Below are 22,127 nucleotides of genomic sequence, written 5' to 3' on the forward strand. Positions count from 1 at the left end.
CACCTGATGTCATTGGGGACCGATCGAGACGAAAACGCCACTGGTCGATTCTCCGCATGCAATTTAATCCACCGTTCTGAATATGTTGATTGCAGGTGGCTTTGGTAACCTCGAGAGGTCAAATTGTCGTTTTTGCGTATTGCATCCATCCTTTACCAAACTCACCATGAGCATAAACTTGTATGACTTGTACCGATCGAGAGGAAATCGCCGCGAGTCGATTCTCCGTATGTGTGATTTCACAAGCCGTTTCGTATAAAAATTAAAATGACCTCGGGTGACCTCGGTAGCCATAAGAGGTCGCTTGTTAATGTATTCCATTTATGAGCGATCCTAAACAGTACTTAAAGTACTGGGCGGATCGAGACGAAACCGCTACTATAAGAGTCGGTTCGCCGTACACTATCTGAACATTATGAATGTCGTGACCTCAGGTAACCTCGGTGACCGCTAGAGGTTAGCTTGTCATCTTCGCCCATTGCAGCTGTCCTTTAACTATTGTACCTATTGTACCTATTCCTATGCAACTATTGTATCGAAAATAGGACCGTACGGCCTACACTCTACAGGGATAACCACAATGCAAAATTACTTGTTGGCGGACCGGTTTCGTCTGTTGACTGCTTCAGCGCCATTATAGGTAGATAACTAGATACCTATCCAAGACGAGGAGTCATGGGTCTGTGTGTTAAAATAACGCTGCGCTGAAGGAATGGTACACTGAACTCTTTAATGGAATGGTGGCAATATCTTAGAGTAGCTACTTTGCAGTTATCGGTCCTTTGAACTTGACTGACCTAATTGAGCTAGATCTCTGTAGAATCTGTTTTCGATGTGTGGCGACAACATGTTGATGCCAAAATTTTGAGAATCACCACTTTTGGTGCGCCGTGATCTGGCACTGAATTTGAACTTGAATACCAAGGTAGTGTAACCAATTGGATATTCGTGATTCTCGTAGTCCCATTCTCCTTATTTCCAATATTTTCCGCGGGAAAGGAACTGGAAAAAAGCCTGAAAAAGTAGCCGGTGTCAATGCACGGACGGGCTTGCCGTAGCAGGCAAAAAAAAAAAAAACGTTTTAAGGTTACCGGGCTCCCAATTCCCAGCCAGCAATTTTACTCCGGGCCCAAGCAGGCTAAAGTGCGGCTTGTCCGAGATTTTAGTCGGGCTAAAGTCGGCTAGGGCTTGGGCTAAAGTCGGCGTATGACACAAAAACGCCGACTAAAGCCCATGCTCCGCCGGAGGTATGCCCGCTCTGCGAGCTCCGGACAGCCGTAGTTTAGCCCTAGTTGTGCGACGATTGGCGGTAGCCCGATGTAAGCCGGAGCAAAACGTGACTGGCGCAGAAATGCGCATGCGTGAACAGCCGATCAAGTATGGCATAACTCCGGCTTTACTCCAGTTAGCCAAAGGAGACAGCCAGCTTGATCAGCCCGCGCTCCGCCCAAGTTGAGCCTGCTTTGGGTGCGCGGGCGGATGTCGGGCTGAGCTGCAGCTGGCCACACTCGGGCATAGCTGCGGCATGCCCAAGCTCAGCCCAAGTAAAAAATGCATTGATTTTGATCGAAGTGGGCAAACCCAAGCTAAGCCCAAGCTGCCCGACGTTTGCCATAGTTTAGCCCAAGCGAATTGCTGGCTGGGAATTGGGGTCATCATATTCAACAAGGGTAGGTATAGTGAAATTGCATAGCGGTAAATCGAATGGGGGTGATAAGTGGCCTAGAACCGGTGAGAAAACTAGATTTGGGGATCCCCTAGGCTGATCTCTATATGGTGCCCCACCCCCCCGTCTGAAAATACTTCCCGCACCCCTGAGGCCTGAGGTCAGGTTAGGTTTGTTTTGTTCTTGGTTCGGTTATTCTCCGGGTAGCGCCCGTAGGTGCGTACTTGGTTGGAAACAGAGAAATACGTGTCAAACACGCGTCTGGGCCCCTCAGGCAGTGCAGGGGCGCGGGAAGTAGGTAGGGGAAGTTGGGGCAATGCCGGAGTTGGGGCAAAGCCGAAATTCTAGATATTTCGAAAACCGTACGACATGGATGCCACCTGTCAGGGATGCTCTGAAGCTTAAGTGACTACCAATTATCGCATGTTTGTTGCCAGTCGTCATTCGGAATACTTCGGCTGTGAGGGCGCCAAGAGCGTTTTCAAGGTACGTTTCCTTTGTACTACATGCGCCTTCGAAGCTGCATTTCCTACTCATTATGCTACCGTTTGTCTGGTCAATTCGGTCAAGTAATCTTCAGCACGTCTTTGCATAAGTGTGCTGCCTATTTGAAATTTATACAGCACGTTGAAAAGTTATGGGCCTGCAAATGAAAGTATGGCTGGCTGGGGTAATGCCGAAAACGTGCAATTACGCGCGTTAAGGCACGCGCTACGTGAACTTTACCGCTGTAGAATAGCAACGCGTATTTTTAGTCACACAAATTACACTTTTAACCGACACAACGGCCTGTTACCATAAGGAATGATTTACCTGGCCTTTTCTTATTATATCACACAATTATAACTTCCAGTGTGCACCAAGCGTCCTCAAGCTCTTAACCCGCGCCCGGCTGGGGGTCCTGGATTTCCATGCCCTGCTGGGGGGGGGGGGGTGTTTGAACACCCCCCCCCCTTGTAACTCGGCTCCTGGGCCACGTAGCGATACGCGGAAGGCGGCGTTCGAAAGAACGTCAAAAATAATGACGAAATCACTTCGGTCAATTTTTTGGTCAGGTCAAAGGTCAGGTCACCAGAGGTCATTGAAGGCAAAATTTCGCCGATTTCTAGGTCGAATGTCGACAATTTCCAAGAAGCTAACGCATAACTCGGGAACCAATAGAGCTACAGCGCCGCGGAAAAGCGCATTCGATAGCCCTATTAACGCTCTTTCTGAATAATTTTCTCAGATTTGACCTAACGTCAACGGTTTTGCCTGCAGGGCATGGGTGTAGGAGCGCCAAAGATATTGGTGAAGGATGCCACCTGAACCTTATGAAAAGGGACAGGACCGTGCCAACCAACACGCACAGTGCAAGCGGGGGGGGGGGGCGAATTTCGCCAACCCCTTGTTTTTCGCAGATATCTTACGCCCTTATCATCCCATTAACGTCAAATTTTCAATGCCTGCCTAAAATTGAATTGTGAATCTTGCCATGACAGCAAGATGTAAATCAGGGCCTCGGCTAAGGAATTTTGACTACTGGGGCAAAAGTGTGTTAACCCGCGCCCTGCTGGGAGGGGGGGGGGAGGTTTTTGAACACCCACCCACCCCCCTGCGGTTTTTCGCGGATATCTGAAAAACGGCGGCACCTTATCTATCAATGTTATACATTTTGTGAAAATTTCAGACCAGGATCCTTCAAGGTCAGGTCACCAGGTCGCTACAAGTGACCTCACCTCATAAACACATCATAAAATGTTTCAATGTATGCCATAGCTCATCAACCAAGTGACGGATCGCTTTGAAGCTTTCAGCAATTGATAAGTGCAACAGTATGTACAAAATTCGGAATTTTCATATCGGTGACCTAAGGTCGGGTCAATTTGGGACCTCTCTAGGCATTGTAAGTCAATGGGAGAAAATTCAAATCCATGTGTGAGGGGGGCTTAGGCCGGTCCTGTAGGCCCTTCGTTACCTCCCCTCCGGTTCTCTACGTTACTCTACAGGAGCAGTGTTAGGCCGGGACGTCACCAGCCTTTACCCCGTCTGCCACACGGGCCACTGTCCTGTAATCTAATTGAACTAAACTATGCATCGTGGTTCAGGTGAATAACTCCGCCATTTTGGAGCACACGCGGTTTTTAGCGCGCCCTTCGTGGGTTTGGAGCTAAGCTCCTGAGCCTTGATGACTAACTAAGGTACCGAGTGAATCTGACTCCGCTCAAACTCCGTTCTCCTCCGACTCAACCCGTCTCCAAAAGCATCTGGTCAATTCGAACCCCATTTATTGTAAATACCGAACATAATAAAGGACTGCTAGAGAGATGACAATATAATTTCCGCGTACTACCCTACCAATACCCTAACGACAAATGACGCGCGAAACTACCTAATCCTCCACCCAGGTGCTCCTATCCTAACTAAGGGATGTCCGTGAGCCCGCGACAATCCCTGCGTGACGGGAACCTACCTCGAGCCAGGAGAGCCAGCAGCAGAAGAGTAGTCGGGCACAGCGCAGCACAGCACTTCGGCAGGCCAACACTGAGCCCCGACTCCTCCTCTCGCTGTGCTTATGTACCGGGCTCGAGGTGGAAACGCCCCCCGTCAGCCGGCCCGAGGCTAAGGCCGACCAACCGGGGCGCTTGGTTACCGTCACGCTGACCTCCACGATTTAACCCTCGACGCGGACGCGAGCACAACGGAGGAACAAACGGACGACCAACGTTCACATTAATACCTACATCCCTACAATTTCTACAAGCATACGTTTACATTAATACGAAATTCCTACATCCCTACATAAGGAACAAACGGACGAACAACGTTAAATTCCTACATCCCTACAATTTCTACGAGCATATGTTCACATTAATACGAAATTCCTACATCCCTACATAATACCCCCTTCTTGGCTAGGGGGGAAAAATTCCCTTACTCCGGGGGCGGGGCGAAGCATGACACGGTAGCATGGTTCTCGCATGGCTCGGCAGCTGTAGGCGCGCAGGCTGATCGCCTGAGTGTCCGCATTCGTCGGCGCGGCACAGGGCCGCACGCGGGCCGGTGGCACGGGCAGCGTGCGAACGGTCACTGTGGGGCACACGGCAACGGTTGTGCGACCGCTGTTGGTGGTGGCGTGGGACAGCGAGGTCCCGAGCACTGCACTTCACTGCGCGCGGGCTGGCGGCACGAGTAGTGTCCGAATGTCCGCCGGCGCGGTAGTGCGCTGAGCGGGCACGGCGCTGTGTCCGACCGCTGCCTGAGGCAGCGTGGGACAGCGTAGGTCCAGGCACTGCATATCACTGCACGCGTTTGGCGGCACGAGTAGCGTCCGAACCGGCGCGGCACAGGGCAGCACGCGGGCTCGTGGCACGGGCAGCGTGCGATCGTTCGCCCCTCCGTGGGGCACCTGGCAACGGTTGTTCGACCGCTGTTTGAAGTGGCGTGGGACAGCGAGGTCCCGAGCACTGCACTTCACTGCGTGCGGGCTGGCCGCACGAGTAGCGGCCGAATGTCCGCCGACGCGGCACACGGCAGTGCGCTGAGCGGGCACGGCTGCTGTGTCCTACCGCTGCCTGAGGCGGCGTGGGACAGCGGAGGCCCAGGCACTGCCTATCACTGCACGCGTTTGGTGGCACGAGTAGCGTGCGATCGTCCGCCGACGCGGCACACGGCAGCGCGCTGAGCTGGCACGTCTGCTGGGTTCGACCGCTGCCTGAGGCGGCGTGTGACAGCGTAGGCCCAGGCACGGCCTATCACTGCACGTGGTTGGCGGCGTGTCCGATTTTGCACCGGCGCGGCACACGGCAGCGCGCTGAGCTGGCACGGCTGCTGTCGTCCGACCGCTGCCTGAGGCGGCGTGGGACAGCGTAGGCCCAGGCCCTGCCTATCACTGCACGTGGTTGGCGGCACGGGTAGCGTCCGCTGGTGCGCCGGCGCGGCACTCGGCAGCGGGCACGGACTGCCGCTGGGCGCGTGAGCTCGGCCCTCAGGTAGGCGGTGACCGTTGGTGATCGGTAGCTTTTACTACCACGAAGATCGCACACGGCAGCGCGATAATGGCGTCGTGCGGGCCGCAGTCGTGAGCAGCAGCAGGCCGTGGTGTCCGGCACTCCGCCACAGCCGGCCGCGGACGCCCGTAGCAGCACAGGTCGATCGTAGCAGCGCTCTGGAGTGTTCGCTGTTCCTGTTCAGCGGTGTCCAGCCGGCGTACGGTGCATAGCGGCAACCGGCCGGGCTGGTCCGCTCATCAGCCCTCAGCTGACGCACACTGCAGCCACCGGCCGTAGTTGACCAGCAGCCTCTCAGTCGTCGCGCCTTTTCCACTTCAGCGCCGCGGGCTGTCGCAGCGCCTCATCCGGCGCCATCTGTAGTCGTGACACCTCCTTCAGCGCCACCCTTAGCTATGGCACCTCGCTCAGCGCCACCTTTAGCAGCAGCGCTTTCTTCAGCGCCGCCTGTAGCAGTGGTACACTCGGGGGCAGATTGATGTTCCACAACTCTTTATCCACCGGGTTCCTATGGCTCAGCATTGGCAGCAGCCGCCTGGTACCGGTAGACTGTGCCGCTTCACTAACTTGTCAAGCGGCACAGCCTACCCACACCGTATGCCACCGGTCTGGGTCGGTGGCTGGAAGGCGATGTGGGCCGCCTGTGACGTCAGCGCAGCGGTGAGGGCCGAGCCCGGAGGCATGGCTCGGGTCGGCGCGGCGCGGTGCGGTGGCTGGCGAGGACTGGGGAGTGAGGTGGGGTGGGAGCACGGACCATCGCGCGGCTGAGCGAGTGTAGTTAACTTTCGCGTCTCAAGGCGCCAATTATTCTACCTAACAATTGTGCTAAAGCAGTTGTTAAAATGTCCTATCCCCAAGACAGCGTCTATCATCATACTTGCCATGCACATTACGACACACTTAAACGTGGCATTGGGACAGCCGATAGAATTTATATCACACGTGCATCGAGTTGCGGAGCTACATTGTTTTTAACAGATAAGTATTAAGGTCTTGATTGAGCTCATTGGTGTCTATTATTTCGCACAGCAATCGTCCAGAGACGTGGGAACTGGGGTTTTTGGATAGCGCGGCGTCCCAAGTTTAAACAAATCTTACTGTTCCTCTTATGTGTGGTCGCAGCCACCAATAGCAAACCGTTCCATCTAGGAACAAATAAGTCGCGCACCTGGGACGGTTCGAACCGGGTTTCTCCAACCGGTCACCCTACGACGCTAGCGTGTATCCACTGAGCTGCCGAAACCAGCGACCACCTACCGCGGTCAAACGCGATCAAATGTCACAATACTGTCATTGGCGGTCAGCGGGTCAATGTCATTTTGTTTTGTGCAGGCGAGGACCATTCTCGGTAGCTCAGTGGATGAACGCTCGTGTCGTGAATTGGCCGGTGGGAGAAGCCCGGTTCGAACCCCCTGAGTGGACGAGTTTTTGGCTACAAGTTGGAACGGTTTGCTATTGGGGGGCTGCGACCACATATTAGAGCAACAGTAATAATCGCTTTAAATTGGGGCGTTGGCTGCGGCACTACTCATAACCCCCAGCTCCCACGTCTCTGGACGATTGCCGTGCGAAACAATAGACACCAATCTGCTCAATCAAGGCCTTAATACTAATATGTTATACAAAATATAGCTCCGCACCTCGATGCACGAGTGACATAAGTTCTATCGGCTGTCCCATTGCCACGCTTAAGTGTGTCGTAATGTGCATTGCAAGTATTATGATAGGCGCTGTCTTGGGGATAGGACATTTTAACAACTGCTTTAGGACAATTGTTAGGTAGAATAATTGGCGCCTTGAGACACGAAAGTTAACTACACTCGCTCAGCCGCGCGATGTCCGTGCTCCCACCCCACTTCACTCCCCAGCCCTCGCCAGCCGCCGCGCCGCGCCGCGCCGACCCGAGCCATGCCTCCGGGCTCGGCCCTCACCGCTGCGCTGACGTCACAGGCGGCCCACATCACCTTCCAGCCACCGACCCAGACCGGTGTCATACGGGTGGGTAGGCTGTGCCGCTTGACAAGTAAGTGAAGCGGCACAGTCTACCGGTACCAGGCGGCTGCTGCCAATGCTGAGCCATAGGAACCCGGTGGATAAAGAGTTGTGGAACATCAATCTGCCCCCGAGTGTACCTCCTTTAGCACCACCTCACTTCAGCTGCAGTCTCGGCGCCTGCTTCAGCACTACATTCAACAGCGCCTTCAGCGTTTCCACTTCAGCGCCGCGGGCCGTCGCAGCGCCTCATCCGGCGCCATCTGTAGTCGTGACACCTCCTTCAGCGCCACCCTTAGCTATGGCACCTCGCTCAGCGTCACCTGTAGCAGCAGCGCTTTCTTCATCTAGCGCCGCCTGTAGCAGTGGTACCTCCTTTAGCATCACCTGCAGCAGCCATGCCTCCTTTAGCACCATCTCACTTCAGCTGCAGTCGCGGCGCCTGCTTCAGCACGACATTCAACAGCGCCTTTAGCGCCATTTTTCAGTAGCGGCGCCTCCTTCAGCGCCCCGTCCCGTCGCGGCGCCTCATTCACTTCAGCGCCACCGTCATCGCAGCGCGTATCGCGAGCGTCGCGACACTGCGTCGCGATTGATTCCGGCCGCTGTGCACCGGATCTGCAGTCGATGTGCCCTGCGACCGTAGTCTCGGGCGCAGCGTCCTCTGCAGGTGCAGCGACCTCAGCTGCCGTCGCGTCGTCTGTAAGTGCCAGTTCGCCAGTACGCCGTCGCGCAGCGGCGGCGCTGCCCTCCAGTCCCGAGGCCGCAGCAACCGGTCCAGGGATCGGGACCGGCGCCGCCCCACGCAGGCGCCGTGTCGCCGCGGTGGCCAGTAAGGCGCGAGACGCCCAGCCGCGCCCCGCGTTGTCCCCAGGTGTGACGTTCCTTTCCCGTCAGCTGCTGGCCCGGTAGTGCTGCGGGTAGCCATCTGTTGGCACACTAAAATACTCATATAAGCGGGGTGCCACACTAGGGTCCTATACATACACGGCCATACACATACACACACAAACACCTCTCACGCCACCCATTGCACACGGTACACATTACACTAAATATCGTTACCAGGCATAGCTCCAGTGTAGTCGGCTGACCGCCGAAGAGGAGCCGATCATTCTCGTCATGCCTGCACACTGACATTCAATGGTAAGCAGACATCCAACATCGGGCGCACACATTTACAATCATACACACATACACATTACACACGTTACTGCATCGACCTTTAGTCATGACATATCCCTGCATTGTTTCCTTTTTTAAAACATCAATTTAGGCCAATATCACATTCGCTTTAGCCTTTGATGCACCCGTGCGTCCCTTTTGATACATAACTGATTATAGCTTGGAGGCAAATGTAGGATAGATGCAAAGGTAAATCCCAATCAGCACCAGCCGTGATGCAAACAATGGGCAGCCTCTGGGTTGTCGGGTGGCACTCTGGCATAAGTCAGCCGTACATGATGTATGACATGCCTTCACGGCTGGCGCGATCGATCTGAGCTCCCGAATAGCCATCCCAATTTAAACGTTTTGGCCGTGCCGAAATGTTTCAACTTTTATCCACCTTTGTCTGTTATTTTGAGCCAAAACGTATACTTGCCCGTCGGTTGTAATAGCCTTGGTTTTAGAGACTTGCTATTAGCTGTTTTCACGATGGTGGTACGTATTTGGTGCACATGTGGTGCAGTTTAGGTGCGAATTTGCCTAAATCAGGCTCGATTGTTAGATGACCCGTCGTGGAAACAGCCATTTACCCACCTGATTCATCATACTTGCCTTTAGGTTGAGTTGAAAGTGTTTCCAATGCGTATAATTTCGCGTATTGTCAGTGACAGAGGTAAAGCGCGATAACTAGTGTGAGCACTGAGCAGCGAAATATGGCATGTCGCTGGCAGGCTCAGGGCGCCGCCCGCGGTCACGTTTGTGGAAATTCGCCACCGTTCGAACCTGAGACGGATCGCGTCCGATGATTTACGGACCGAGCACTCGGGGCGCCGGCCGCCGGGGTGTCGGGTGACATATCACGTGACTCGGTCCAGCGTGTCGCGGTTTGCCGTCGGATAGCCATCTAGTTGACGGCTGTTGCTTGTCGCCGTTGGTTTGGTACTATACGTCGTCGTCGTGTCGTGAGAAAGCATGCTCGAGCACTGGGGCCGCGCGTGCTTCGTCGTGTCTCTCGTGATCATGGGAGGAGTGGTTGTGAGTGGCTTGTACCACTTGCTATATCAAGTCAGTCAGGACATGAACGAATTGGTGAGTCCATCTGTCAGGATGATGAATCCCAAATGATTGGATTAATGAATTTTATTGTCTGCCGGGGGGCCCAAACTGTTCCCTTTTCGTTTGATGGGCCTGGTCTTGTGGACAGACAAGCTCGATGGGCCGTGTGGAATCGTCGCTGGGCCGACTTCTTCCATCCCTGGACGATGCCGCCCTGGAAGGTGCCCTTACGAACCAAACGGGGCGCATCCTCGACGCCATCCGTGCCGCTTTGCGTTACTAACAGGTCAGTGCAAGGTTGAGGCACATATTCTGGATGTTACTGCTTTTTTTTGTGTCTGCTGCTTATTTACCTCCTCACTCATTGTACTTTTGTCTTGCCAGGGATGCGGTGAGGAGGAGTAGACCTGCGTCGTATATCCAAGCTCACCACCGACTTCAGTCTCAGTGAGGTCTTTGTTACTTGTGCTGCGAGTGCGACATTTGCGCCTACCACGCGGGTCTGTGTCAAGTTGATTTGGTTCCTACATGTGAAGGCAGCTGTAATTTGTTTTGCGTCATGCGTTTCCCGTACTCAAGAATAGACGTTGTTATTTGTTTGTCGACGACTCGTTTTCCTTTTTGGCAAACGGCAAATTTTGAGATCGCAAGTTTCACTGTGCCAAAAGTGGCACTTACAAAAAACACCTTTGGAAGCGTTGAGCCGGTGTGGAAAGGAGGCCACATAAGGGCGCATGATAATTGTGCAGCTTACTTTTTATGAACTACCACCTTGAATGCAGGTAATTTATTACTCTTAGCTATACTGAAAGTTACGTTAACTTCGCAGCCTTTGAGCTGTTTTATAAATTGCCAACGTCAGTTTTAACCTGTTCCCCATGAATACTCCAGCGCAGCAATGCGCCGTCGTAATTTGTAAATCGCTGTAAACCTTAGATAATGTGTAGTTTTCGTAGTTCAGCCCGAATGTCGTTACTAAGGCTGAACATTAATTTCCCAAAGTCTGTAAGCTCGTTTCGTTGGAACCCGCATGCTTCCCGGGACCTTTTCTGCCGTTTAAATTTCGCCTACTGTGAACATTCCCGCCTGATCCATGGACCTTTTGTCTCCTGTCCTTGGCTCGTCTGCCGCGGTCAGGGATGTTTGGGCGGGGTCGACGTCACCACGAGTGGCGCTGGACAGTTGGTTTGAGTTATTTACCATCGAGTCGGACAGACCCTGGAAATTCGATTCAGTAGCTACAATTATCAGAATTGTGTTTCTCTTTCCTTTTCATGCTCTCTCTCTCTCTCTCTCTCTCTCTCTCTCTCTCTCTCTCTCTCTCTCTCTCTCTCTCTCTCTCTCTCTCTCTCTCTCTCTCTCTCTCTCTCTTCTCTCTCTCTCTCTCTTCCTCTCTCTCTCTCTCTCTCTCTCTCTCTCTCTCTCTCTCTCTCTCTCTCTCTCTCTCTCTCTCTCTCTCTCTCTCTCTCTCTCTCTCTCTCTCTCTCTCTGTCATTCTCTCTCTCTCTCTCACATTCACTTTCTTTGAATCATAATTAGTTTACGTCTCCTTTTATGTTAATGTGCTGCCGAGACTCCAATTGCTGAGTTCGGGGAATTTGTAATCCCTATTTGCAAACAAACGTGAATGGATAGCAATCGTCCCAATAATCCAAACAATGCCAGCCACAAACGTGCTCGGGTTCAGAGTGCACCGCCCTGGGCCCACTGTGTTTGTCATCTCAGTGGCTGTGGTGACCTTGGGTCGAGACAGCGCCCTCCAGTAAGCGAGCTACACAGATGACGGGCTGGACGCCACGTTAAATGATGACGTGGCATAATTAGGTTAGGTATATAACGACTCGCCAGCACCCCCACAATCGGTTCCTCTCGCACATGTCAATTATGCCGAATACTTAGGTAATTGGTCGCCGCATTACAAAGTCTAATTCAGCGTAATGAAGATCACGAAGCATTCATTGTTAATTAATGACTTTTGAAATAAGATATTTGATCCGCCGTTAGCTTGTGTAACTCTAACTAGACCTCTACAAGCATGACAAATTCATGAGAATCGTTCCAACAATTATGAACTTCTTCAATAAATTTCATATAAATGTTATTCCAAATTATAAATGCATTTCGCAAATAGCTGCTACAAATTACGCATTTTGTTCCGCATGCTTCTGTTTCGCTCTCTAGTTATGACGTAATTTAGCCGGCTTATACCAATGTGAGCTTCATCAATCGCCTGCTTCATCTCGGTAATCGCACACGTCTGGTGAGAACGACGACCGTGGGTGGTGACCGTTTCTGTTTGTGTTTTACTTTGGTCTACCCCCCTTTTGCCTGTTTCGTCCTTGCCGTGAGAGTCCGACCCTGGAGGTGACATTCAGGGTCAGGCTGAGTCGTGTTGGATCTGATCCTCACTGCCGTGATGCGTATCCTAAAGCCAAGGCCGACCCGCCTAAACACTTTACTGGTCGCAAAAAAAAGCGTTGAGGGCGGCCTGCTGGCCGTGTCACCAGCGGCTGGAAGGTCACAGCATCACTTCCCGTCTGTCTGGGGCGGTTTTTTTTGTCGTGGATCTTTGTTAACCGGCATGCTGCGGCCCCTTGACGAGCACGCCGCCTGACAATCGGCAAACCGGATCAAACTGGATTTCGTTGCTCGACTTTATTAGGTGTGCTATATTTGAATCGGCCACGTTAAGAGATTTCCTCAGCTATGCATATTCTTTACATCACCCGACATCACGCATGACAATAGACTTTACACAGCATTAGTTACGGAATGGAAGTATCGATTAAAGCCGGTTGACTTTAAATGGGTTTTGTACAGACTGTGTCTCCATATGGCCGAAGGATGGTGCCTCAGTTAAGGCAGTAACAGTGACTTTTGTTTGATCCTCGCTGTCTAGACGCAAACCTTGAGGCCATGGCCGATTCGATAAAAAACGTCCCACCAGCCGCAAAAACAGCATCGAGAGCGGCCTGCTTGCCGTACAAAAAGTGGCGAGTGAAAGTACAAATGTGGAGGTCACCACTTCTTACCCCGTCTGTCTCGGGTGTTTTTTTTTTTTTGTGGTCGCAGTTCTCTGTTAACTGGCTGACACGGCTCTTTGTGATTAGAAGGATCGACACAGCATTTGATTATACCGTGTTTCTCCAGACGCGAATTTACATAGTATAATTCAATTAAGGCATGTGCCAGGAGCAAAACTTGTTTGTCTCCGGCCGCGGGAAGATCTAATTTTTAATGTTTCCCAAACATCCGAGGGATCTGACCTTTATGAATTGTAATAATCTTTGACAACCAACAACATCTAAATCGTGCGGGGAGAAAATCTTTGTAAATCACGGTAATCGCGGTAAACTAAGCGTCAATTATAAGAAAGATCATCTCTCTAGAAACGAATGTAGAAGCTCTATATTTTGTGCAATTAATCCTTAATTTCGTGGGTATTTCAAGACATAACAAGGTTTCAACTTTGAACAGACTTTGATTAATTAAGGACACTTTTGTAAACGTCAAGTAGGAAATGTGTCGCCCGTTTCACTGTAATGCGTATGTCAGATTATTCGTCCATTCTTTCGGTACACTCGTAATTCTCAGACAGTTACCTCACCGTATCACAGAAGCATCCTCCTCTTTCTATCAGTTCACGCACATACCTACATTTGCACCTTTCACTCACACTTGCAATCACCACACAAGCAAACGGACTGACTTATTCTCATTTTGATACGATCTCACCTCTCATTCTGCACTCTTACCACTCCCACACCGTTGCATTCTCCACATTTCAACTCTCACATGTCACATCCTCAATTCCAGACAGTCGCCCTGCACATTCGCACTTCACACTCAACCCTATTAGCCGTTTCCACGACGGGCATTTTGGCGAATGAACATTTATATCTAACCAAATCTGTACCACATCTCCTTTACAGCAAATATATTTAATATTTGGAATTTATGACAAAGAAGGCACGAAATCAATTAGCGCTACCTTAGCTAAAAGCTACGAAGAAACAACTTGAACCTAATTTGATCTAATCTGCCTCAATTATGATCAATCGTGAACCAAATGTGTACCCGATGGCCGTCGTAAAAACGGCTATTGTCAACTATATCGTATTTGCTCATTCACACAGCATATTTGCAACTCGCAAGCTGCATTTCGGTTTTCTTAGTGTTGCTATTTTTATTGCAGTCATCGCAAACTTTTGCCTATCAATTTTGGCTGCTGGCTTGGCTCGTTTGTTCCCAGAAGTTCGGATATTGAGCGGAGTAAATTGAATAAATTTAGAATGGCTCAATCGACCGTTCTTTCAAGATCAATTCGGTGGGGGCGTCTGACAGCTGCAGCCGTCTGATTTACACAGTTTAAGATTTACAAAATCACGTACTGAGCAAGCGCACTGGATTTACAGCAGGCCGTTTCGCCAAATGCAGTTTAAGTCTTACGTTAGCGGCGTATCCTCATACCAGCAAGAATGAAAAACGTTTTTTTAGACTTACTGTTAGCCGTTTGTTTAAACAGTTTAAGATTTACAAAACCACGTACTAACAAGCGATTCCGGCGACTTTACGGGCAGGGCGTTTCACTAGATAATGCAGGTTAAGGCTTACGTACCTAATGGCGTGCCTGACACCTACCGGGAGAAAAACGTTGTTCAGCCGAATTTCACTTGAAAGAACGTTCCCGGCCGATTAGCACCATTATGTGAGGGGGGCTTAGGCCGGTCCTGTAGGCCCTTCGTTACCTCCCCTCCGGTTCTCTACGTTACTCTACAGGAGCAGTGTTAGGCCGGGACGTCACCAGCCTTTACCCCGTCTGCCACACGGGCCACTGTCCTCTAATCTAATTGAACTAAACTATGCATCGTGGTTCAGGTGAATAACTCCGCCATTTTGGAGCACACGCGGTTTTTAGCGCGCCCTTCGTGGGTTTGGAGCTAAGCTCCTGAGCCTTGATGACTAACTAAGGTACCGAGTGAATCTGACTCCGCTCAAACTCCGTTCTCCTCCGACTCAACCCGTCTCCAAAAGCATCTGGTCAATTCGAACCCCATTTATTGTAAATACCGAACATAATAAAGGACTGCTAGAGAGATGACAATATAATTTCCGCGTACTACCCTACCAATACCCTAACGACAAATGACGCGCGAAACTACCTAATCCTCCACCCAGGTGCTCCTATCCTAACTAAGGGATGTCCGTGAGCCCGCGACAATCCCTGCGTGACGGGAACCTACCTCGAGCCAGGAGAGCCAGCAGCAGAAGAGTAGTCGGGCACAGCGCAGCACAGCACTTCGGCAGGCCAACACTGAGCCCCGACTCCTCCTCTCGCTGTGCTTATGTACCGGGCTCGAGGTGGAAACGCCCCCCGTCAGCCGGCCCGAGGCTAAGGCCGACCAACCGGGGCGCTTGGTTACCGTCACGCTGACCTCCACGATTTAACCCTCGACGCGGACGCGAGCACAACGGAGGAACAAACGGACGACCAACGTTCACATTAATACCTACATCCCTACAATTTCTACAAGCATACGTTTACATTAATACGAAATTCCTACATCCCTACATAAGGAACAAACGGACGAACAACGTTAAATTCCTACATCCCTACAATTTCTACGAGCATATGTTCACATTAATACGAAATTCCTACATCCCTACATATGCAACATGACAATGTCCAGTCAAATCATGACCTTGACCAGAGGTCAAATTTTTAAGTTGAACTTTCAATGTCAAATTATAGTTCATTCGATGCGTCTTGACAAGAGGAACACGATGTTGGTAAAAGAAAGCTCGTGCAAGGCTTGAGTCAAAAGTTATTGCAGAAAAACTGTTCCCGAAAAATCGTCTATTTTGGCAGTTTTTGCCCCCTGCAGGCAAAACCGTTGACGTTAGGTCAAATCTGAGCGAATTACTTGCAGAAAGGGCGTTAATAGGGCTATCGAATGCGCTTTTCCGTGGCGCTGTAGCTCTATTGGTTCCCGAGCTATGCGTTGGCTTCTTGGAAATTGTCGACATTTGACCTGGAAATCGTCGAAATTTTGCCTTCAATGACCTCTGGTGACCTGACCTTTGACCTGACCAAAAAAGTGACTGAAGTGATTTCGTCATTATTTTTGGCGCTCTTCCGAACGCCGCCTTCCGCGTATCGCTACGTGGCCCAGGAGCCGAGTTAGAAGGGGGGTGTTCAAACACCCCCCCCCCAGCAGGGCGTGGAAATCCAGGACCCCCAGCCGAGTGCGGGTTAAAAAACAGACATTTGATCAACCGTCGAATCCAGTACCGTAGGGTGGGGCTATTTGAGACAGTGGGGCTATTTGAGACAGTATTTAAAATTGTTATAAAATAAAAACCGTTTGAAATTTATGCTTAATTTTTGCTCAGGCGATTTACTGCTCGATTCCACACCTTCCTGAGCAAAAATATCACATAAAAATCAAACGCTCTTCATTTTATAGCGATTTTAAATACTGTCTCAAATAGCCCCACTGTCTCAAATAGCCCCACTTTACGGTAGTTCTAAGCATAGGTAGGTGAAGACCCTGCTCCCTTGCATTGTCCAAGATTGGTGAAGGATCCTTCACCAATCTGAAACTTTGGTGAAAGGTATCCTTCACCAAAGAGATACGTTGCTACACCTATGCTGCAGGGGGCAAAAACTGCAAAAATAACCGATTTTTTCGGAAACAGTTTTTCTGCAACAACTTTTGACCCAAGCCTTGTACGAGCTTACTTTTACCGGCATCGTGTTCCTCTCGTCAAGACGCATCGAATGAACTATATCTTGACCTTGAAAGGTCAACTTGAAAATTTGACCTCAGGTCAAGGTCATGACCTGACCGGAAAGGGTCATGTTGCATATCAGTCGATCCGTATCGTCGAGCTGAACACATCTAAGGCGTTTTCATCGATCTAGCATGCCTCTATCAAAAGTTATTTGCGAAAAACTGTTAGATACCATTCGTGACCTAAGATGACCTCAGGGCATAAACAGGGGTCACGGACACCATTTTCATGTTCAGTGTGTCTAAACCACTTGTAATTCAGTGTTTGGGAGTGTTTATAATATCTTTCGTCCAAAAGAGGCGCATTTCAATTTTCTCCCATTGACTTATAATGGGGAGGTCGCAAAATTGACCTGACCTTAGGTCATCGATATAAAAATTCTGAGATATACATTTTGTACATGCTATTGCTCTTAGCAATCGCTGAAAGTTTCAAAGCGATCGGTCACTCTGTGTAGCTATGACAGACATTGAAACTTTTTATGAGGTGAGGTCACTTCAAGTGACCTGGTGACCTGACCTTGAATGACCTTGGTCTGAAATTTTCACAACATGTGTAGAATTGATGTATGATAAGGTGTACCAAAAACGGCGGCGCTCCGCGCCGCCGTTTTTGAGATATTTGCGAAAAACCACAAGGGGGGTGCTCAAACACCCCCCCCCCCAGCAGGGCGCGGGTTAAAACGCGTGTCAGCTTTGACGAATTCTGGATAAAATTTGCGATAATAAAATAGCAAAACATTAATTTCGGCATTCTCGTAGATCATTTCTCCCATTTTCGGCTTTCCCCGCAGTCCGGGGCAACGCCGAAAGTCACTTCTTTGATATTTTTAGTTTTTGCGCTTAACGGTATGCGAATTCATCAAATGCGCCTGGTATGTTTGAAAGGCAAAAGACTGGCCTCTCGAATGACGCCAACAAGAATAGCTTTTGTTGTCTACCTTGCGTGCTACGGGCGTCAGAAAAAAAGTATTCGGCATTCCCCCAACTTCCCCTACTTTCATCAGAATTCAGACTGGGGCAGGAGTGTAATTTTCCTAAAATGATTGTGGGTGCCCAGCTGTAGGGGCGCCAGGCCGTTTGGGGGCGCAACGGATAGGTATTCTTTATATGGGAGCCTGAACACCGAATTTAACCTTCGCCCCAGTGGGGGGGGGGGGGGCGGGGGGCATATGTTACCACCCTTTCGCGTTTTTTGCGTGTGAATAAAAAACCGCGGCGCTACGCGCCGCGCCGCTTGGGGTAACTTTTTGTACATCAATTTTGGACAATGTGTGAAATTTTAGACCCCAGGTCATGTCAGGTCAGGTCGTTAAGTGACCGGAAGGGTGTTAAAAAAAAATGTAGAGGGGCGCCATCCAGTTAACACCGAACAGCTGTAGCGCTGAATTGGTGGGAACGTAGCCGTAGGGTATAGGGACGCCAGAAGGTTACGAGGGCGCCGTGAGACCATGACGAGGGCGCCATTCTCCCAGAAGGGCGCCGAGTGATTAAAAATGTTATATGATCCAGTGGCGCAGAGATGTCAGAAGGGCGCCACACAGTCAGATAATGCTAAGTTGATGGGGACGTAGCGGCGCCAGACGGTTACGAGGGCGCCGTGAGACCGTGAAAAGCATGGGCGCGGGAACCGGGGGGGGGGCAGTGGGGGCAGCTTGCCCCCCCCCCCCCCAACTCTATGGCCGGGGGGGGCGGTGCCCCCACAACTTTGAGACGGAATACCGCACTTTTTTTGCAAATGTTTCCCTTTTTTGTTGAAAAAGCCAAGGGATGAAAAGTAAGTGGCCTAAAACCGGCGAGAAAACTAAATTTGGGGGTACCCTAGGTTGATCTCTATCATGGTGTGCCCCCACAGTCTGAAAGTATAGTTCCCGCGCCCCTGCCCCCTGGTGAAAAGGGCACCATTCTATAAAGTCGCCGAGTGATTGAAAACGTTATATGGTCCAGGGGCGCTGAGAGGCTAGAAGGGCGCCGAACAGTCGAGGGATGCACGGTGGACAGAGACATAAGGACGCGGCGACGCGAGACGGTCAGGAGGGCGCCGATAGACGGGCATCGGGCATCGGACGGTGCGGGCATCGCCCCGGGGGCCATCAGAGACCGACGCACAGCCTCCAAGATTGGCCCGTCTAGCCTCTTGGAGCCGGTGAATGACCGCAGCCATTGCAGGGCCTATCTTGACCTATAGGAATATTGGTAGCAACAAGAATCTTGGTAGCAACTAAGCAAGGGGTAGCATCTATGACCGTGAATCTTGGCAGGGCCACCGAAGCGTCGCAAGTAATCAGACTCAGCGTCACGCTTTCGTGAGCGTTCATTGGTTTATTTTCGTTAACCTGTCGAGCAAACTCTGAACCATACAATGCTCCTTTTACCCTAAGAGAACTTAAACTATCCCTAGCAAAGGCAAGCACTAAAACTTCGGTAGGACCAGACTCCATTCCATATTCTTTTTTCACAAAATTGAACGAACTTAACCTTTCCACACTACTGATAGCATTCAACAAACTATGGACTGAGGACAACTTCCCGGATGAATGGCTTAAAAGTATAATCATACCTATCCTCAAACCCGGCAAAGACCAGCACGACGCAAATTCGTATCGCCCAATCTCACTAACCAATTGTGTCTCCAAGATTTTCGAAAGAATGGTAAACAGGCGCCTGCGATTTTACCTTGAGAGCAACCATTGCATTGATATATGTCAAAGCGGTTTTCAGAAAAATCGTAGTACGGCAGACAATATCATTCGCCTTATCTCGGACATCCAGGTAAACTGGGAACATAGGCGACCGACTGTTGCTATTTTCCTAGATCTAATGTCAGCCTTCAACAAGGTACACAGTTCGACGATAATTTATAAGCTGCACTCAATCGGAATCAGAGGCCATTTGGCTGCGTTTCTTCAAAATTTCCTAAAACCCCGAACTTTCAAAGTTCGTTGCCAAGCGACACTTTCTGACGACTTTGTAATGGAACATGGCGTCCCTCAAGGCAGCGTGCTGTCACCTACGCTGTTCTTGATTGCCCTGAACGATATGCTCCTACTCCTGCCACGTGTTCTAACATTTTCTGTCCGCTATTCGCTTTTTGCTGATGATATAGCAATATGGGTATCCCACAAAAACTACAAACAGGCTTATTCTATATTGCAAACAGTGGTTGATCACTGCGTTAAATGGTGCACAAAATGGGGATTCTTTTTGTCAGCACCAAAATCAGTCATGATGGTCTTCAAACGTGGACCCCGTCCATCGCTTGAAAGATCCCCACACATCGATGGGATTAAAATACCTTTTTCCACGTCACACAAATTTCTAGGGATCATTTTGGATACTAATCTAACCTTCCGTCAACACGTTGAGCACCTAAGAGCACGTTGTATTAAACGAATCAATGTCCTAAGATGCATATGTGGGTTTTCTTGGGGTGCGGACAGGAAAACATTGCAAATGTTGTATATTGGGCTAATCAGATCTACGATTGAGTACAATTGTTATCTGTTTAGCACACTGTCGCCCAGTTTATGCAAACGTCTAGAAGCCGTTCAATCAACGTGCTTGAGACTTCTAACTGGGGCTTTTCGCACATCGCCAGTTCTTGCGCTTCGTGCAGATACCGGCATTCCAGCACTTGATGACCGACGCGTCTTTCTTTTCCTCCGCTATTACTACAGAGCAAAAAGTGTTCGAAATCACATTGCGGTACCAGCAATGGAGGCGAGGAAACCAAGAACCCGACGCCCACTGCGTAGATCGTGCTTTCTACCCGGGTGCCTTGAGCAAGCTCATCAACTGCTAAACATTAGGCGCACTGAAGTTACTCTAAATCCTCCTATGATTCCATTTTGGCTCCTCAAAGACCTATCCATTGAATTTCTTTTTGATTATAAGAAGACCAGTATACCTCCGGTGGAAGCTCAAATGCTCTTCCAGGAGTATGTAGAGCTCAACTGCGACTCTGCTTTTTTCTTCACAGATGGCTCATGTCACGAAAATCAGATAGGTTCAGCAGCCGTCGGCCCTGGGCTTAGGTTTGGGACCCGGCTTCAAGAATTTACGACAGTCTTTAGTGCCGAAGTTCACGCAATCGAAAAAGTTATGGAGCACATCAAGGCAGAAAAGATTGATCGGGCAACCATCTGTACTGATTCGAAATCCGCTCTTCAAGCACTGGAAAGGACCGATAATGTTACCCACCACGGTATCTACAATATTCTCAGGATCACATCAGATCTCAATGAGGGCCAGCATGTGACCCTTCTTTGGGTTCCAGGTCATTACGGTATTGCAGGAAATGAACGTGCGGATGTCCTCGCAAAGGAGGCTGCAATGCGACCTGATCCAGTTGTGGAACCTATGGCCCAAGGGGACGCTATTCATATGATAAAAATCAAATTCGCCGAGTACCTTCAACGCAAATGGGACCAACATCATGCTGCACATATGTATGCGATCAAACGAGAACTTAGAACATGGGTCACATGTAACCAACCAGACAGGATACGCGAGGTGACCCTGGCCAGATTGAGGTGTGGTCATACTCGCCTCACCCATGGCCACCTTTTTGATAGGACGGGCCCTCCGATTTGCCACACCTGCGACACACGCATCTCCGTAGAGCACATTTTGATCGCATGCACGGCATTGCATCACGAACGAAGACACATCACTAACTATCTTGCGGTACAACACCTTAAAAACGACCTCCCGACGCTTCTCGGGGACGACACAACATTGACAAACCTGGTACTTGATTTCGTCCTAACATCACCCTACTCAGAGCTACTTTAACGGCCTTGACTGTTAGCAGGCGCCCGTTTCGCTACCACCAGGCTGACTTGTGATACGGGATGGGTCGGGTTTTTCGCTGGTGCCGAAACACAGAGCTTCGGTGGCAGACGGGTTTTCTCCTGCCGCTGGAGCAGGCTTAGAGGCTCAGCGGCCCAGCGAGCTACACCAGCGGACCCCGGCCGCTGAACAGCGGCGGCGGCCGGGTTGAACGACCACAGACAACCGTCGGCCGCCAACTGCAGCAGCGACAGATTCCCCATCCTCCAAACCATTCCTTTCATCGTGACGCTTAAACATTCACAAACCCCATCCCTCCCAGCGACATATCCCCCACTCTTCAAACCATTCCTGTCATCAAACTCTCGTAACCTTACCATTCACAAACTTCCTCCTTCCCTCCCTTCACAAACATCAATTTACCGGTAAGTTTCACTGTCATTTATGTGTCTTAACGTAAATTCATGGGTTTTTTCCCATATTCATGGCATAGTACATGGATATGGGTTTTCCCATGTTGTCTTGCTGTAAAAGTGGCCACCGGTCTTAGTTAGGACGGCCGGTTTGTTTTGCGCGGCGTAGTTAGGTCGCCGCCCTCCTCGCGAGGCCGGTAACGTAAGTTAGGGCCACTAAAAAAAAAAAAAAAAAAAAAAAGCCACTGGCTTGTAGCAT

General features: G+C 50.3%; 1 long non-coding RNA gene across 2 annotated transcripts; it reads left to right on the top strand.

The window, feature by feature from the left end:
- The first annotated feature begins 9,580 nt into the window (after positions 1–9,580).
- LOC122380853 lies at positions 9,581–10,473 on the top strand. Of its 2 annotated transcripts, XR_006256408.1 has the most exons (3): positions 9,593–9,903; positions 10,019–10,156; positions 10,255–10,473. It is a non-coding gene; the product is annotated as an uncharacterized LOC122380853 (long non-coding RNA). The 2 variants fall into 2 exon arrangements; XR_006256407.1 differs by having other exon boundaries at positions 9,581–10,156.
- Positions 10,474–22,127: the final 11,654 nt, after the last annotated feature.

Source organism: Amphibalanus amphitrite, unplaced genomic scaffold, assembly GCF_019059575.1.
Source record: "Amphibalanus amphitrite isolate SeventyFive unplaced genomic scaffold, NRLGWU_Aamphi_draft 000108F_arrow, whole genome shotgun sequence".
In the NCBI taxonomy this organism is placed as follows: domain Eukaryota; kingdom Metazoa; phylum Arthropoda; class Thecostraca; order Balanomorpha; family Balanidae; genus Amphibalanus; species Amphibalanus amphitrite.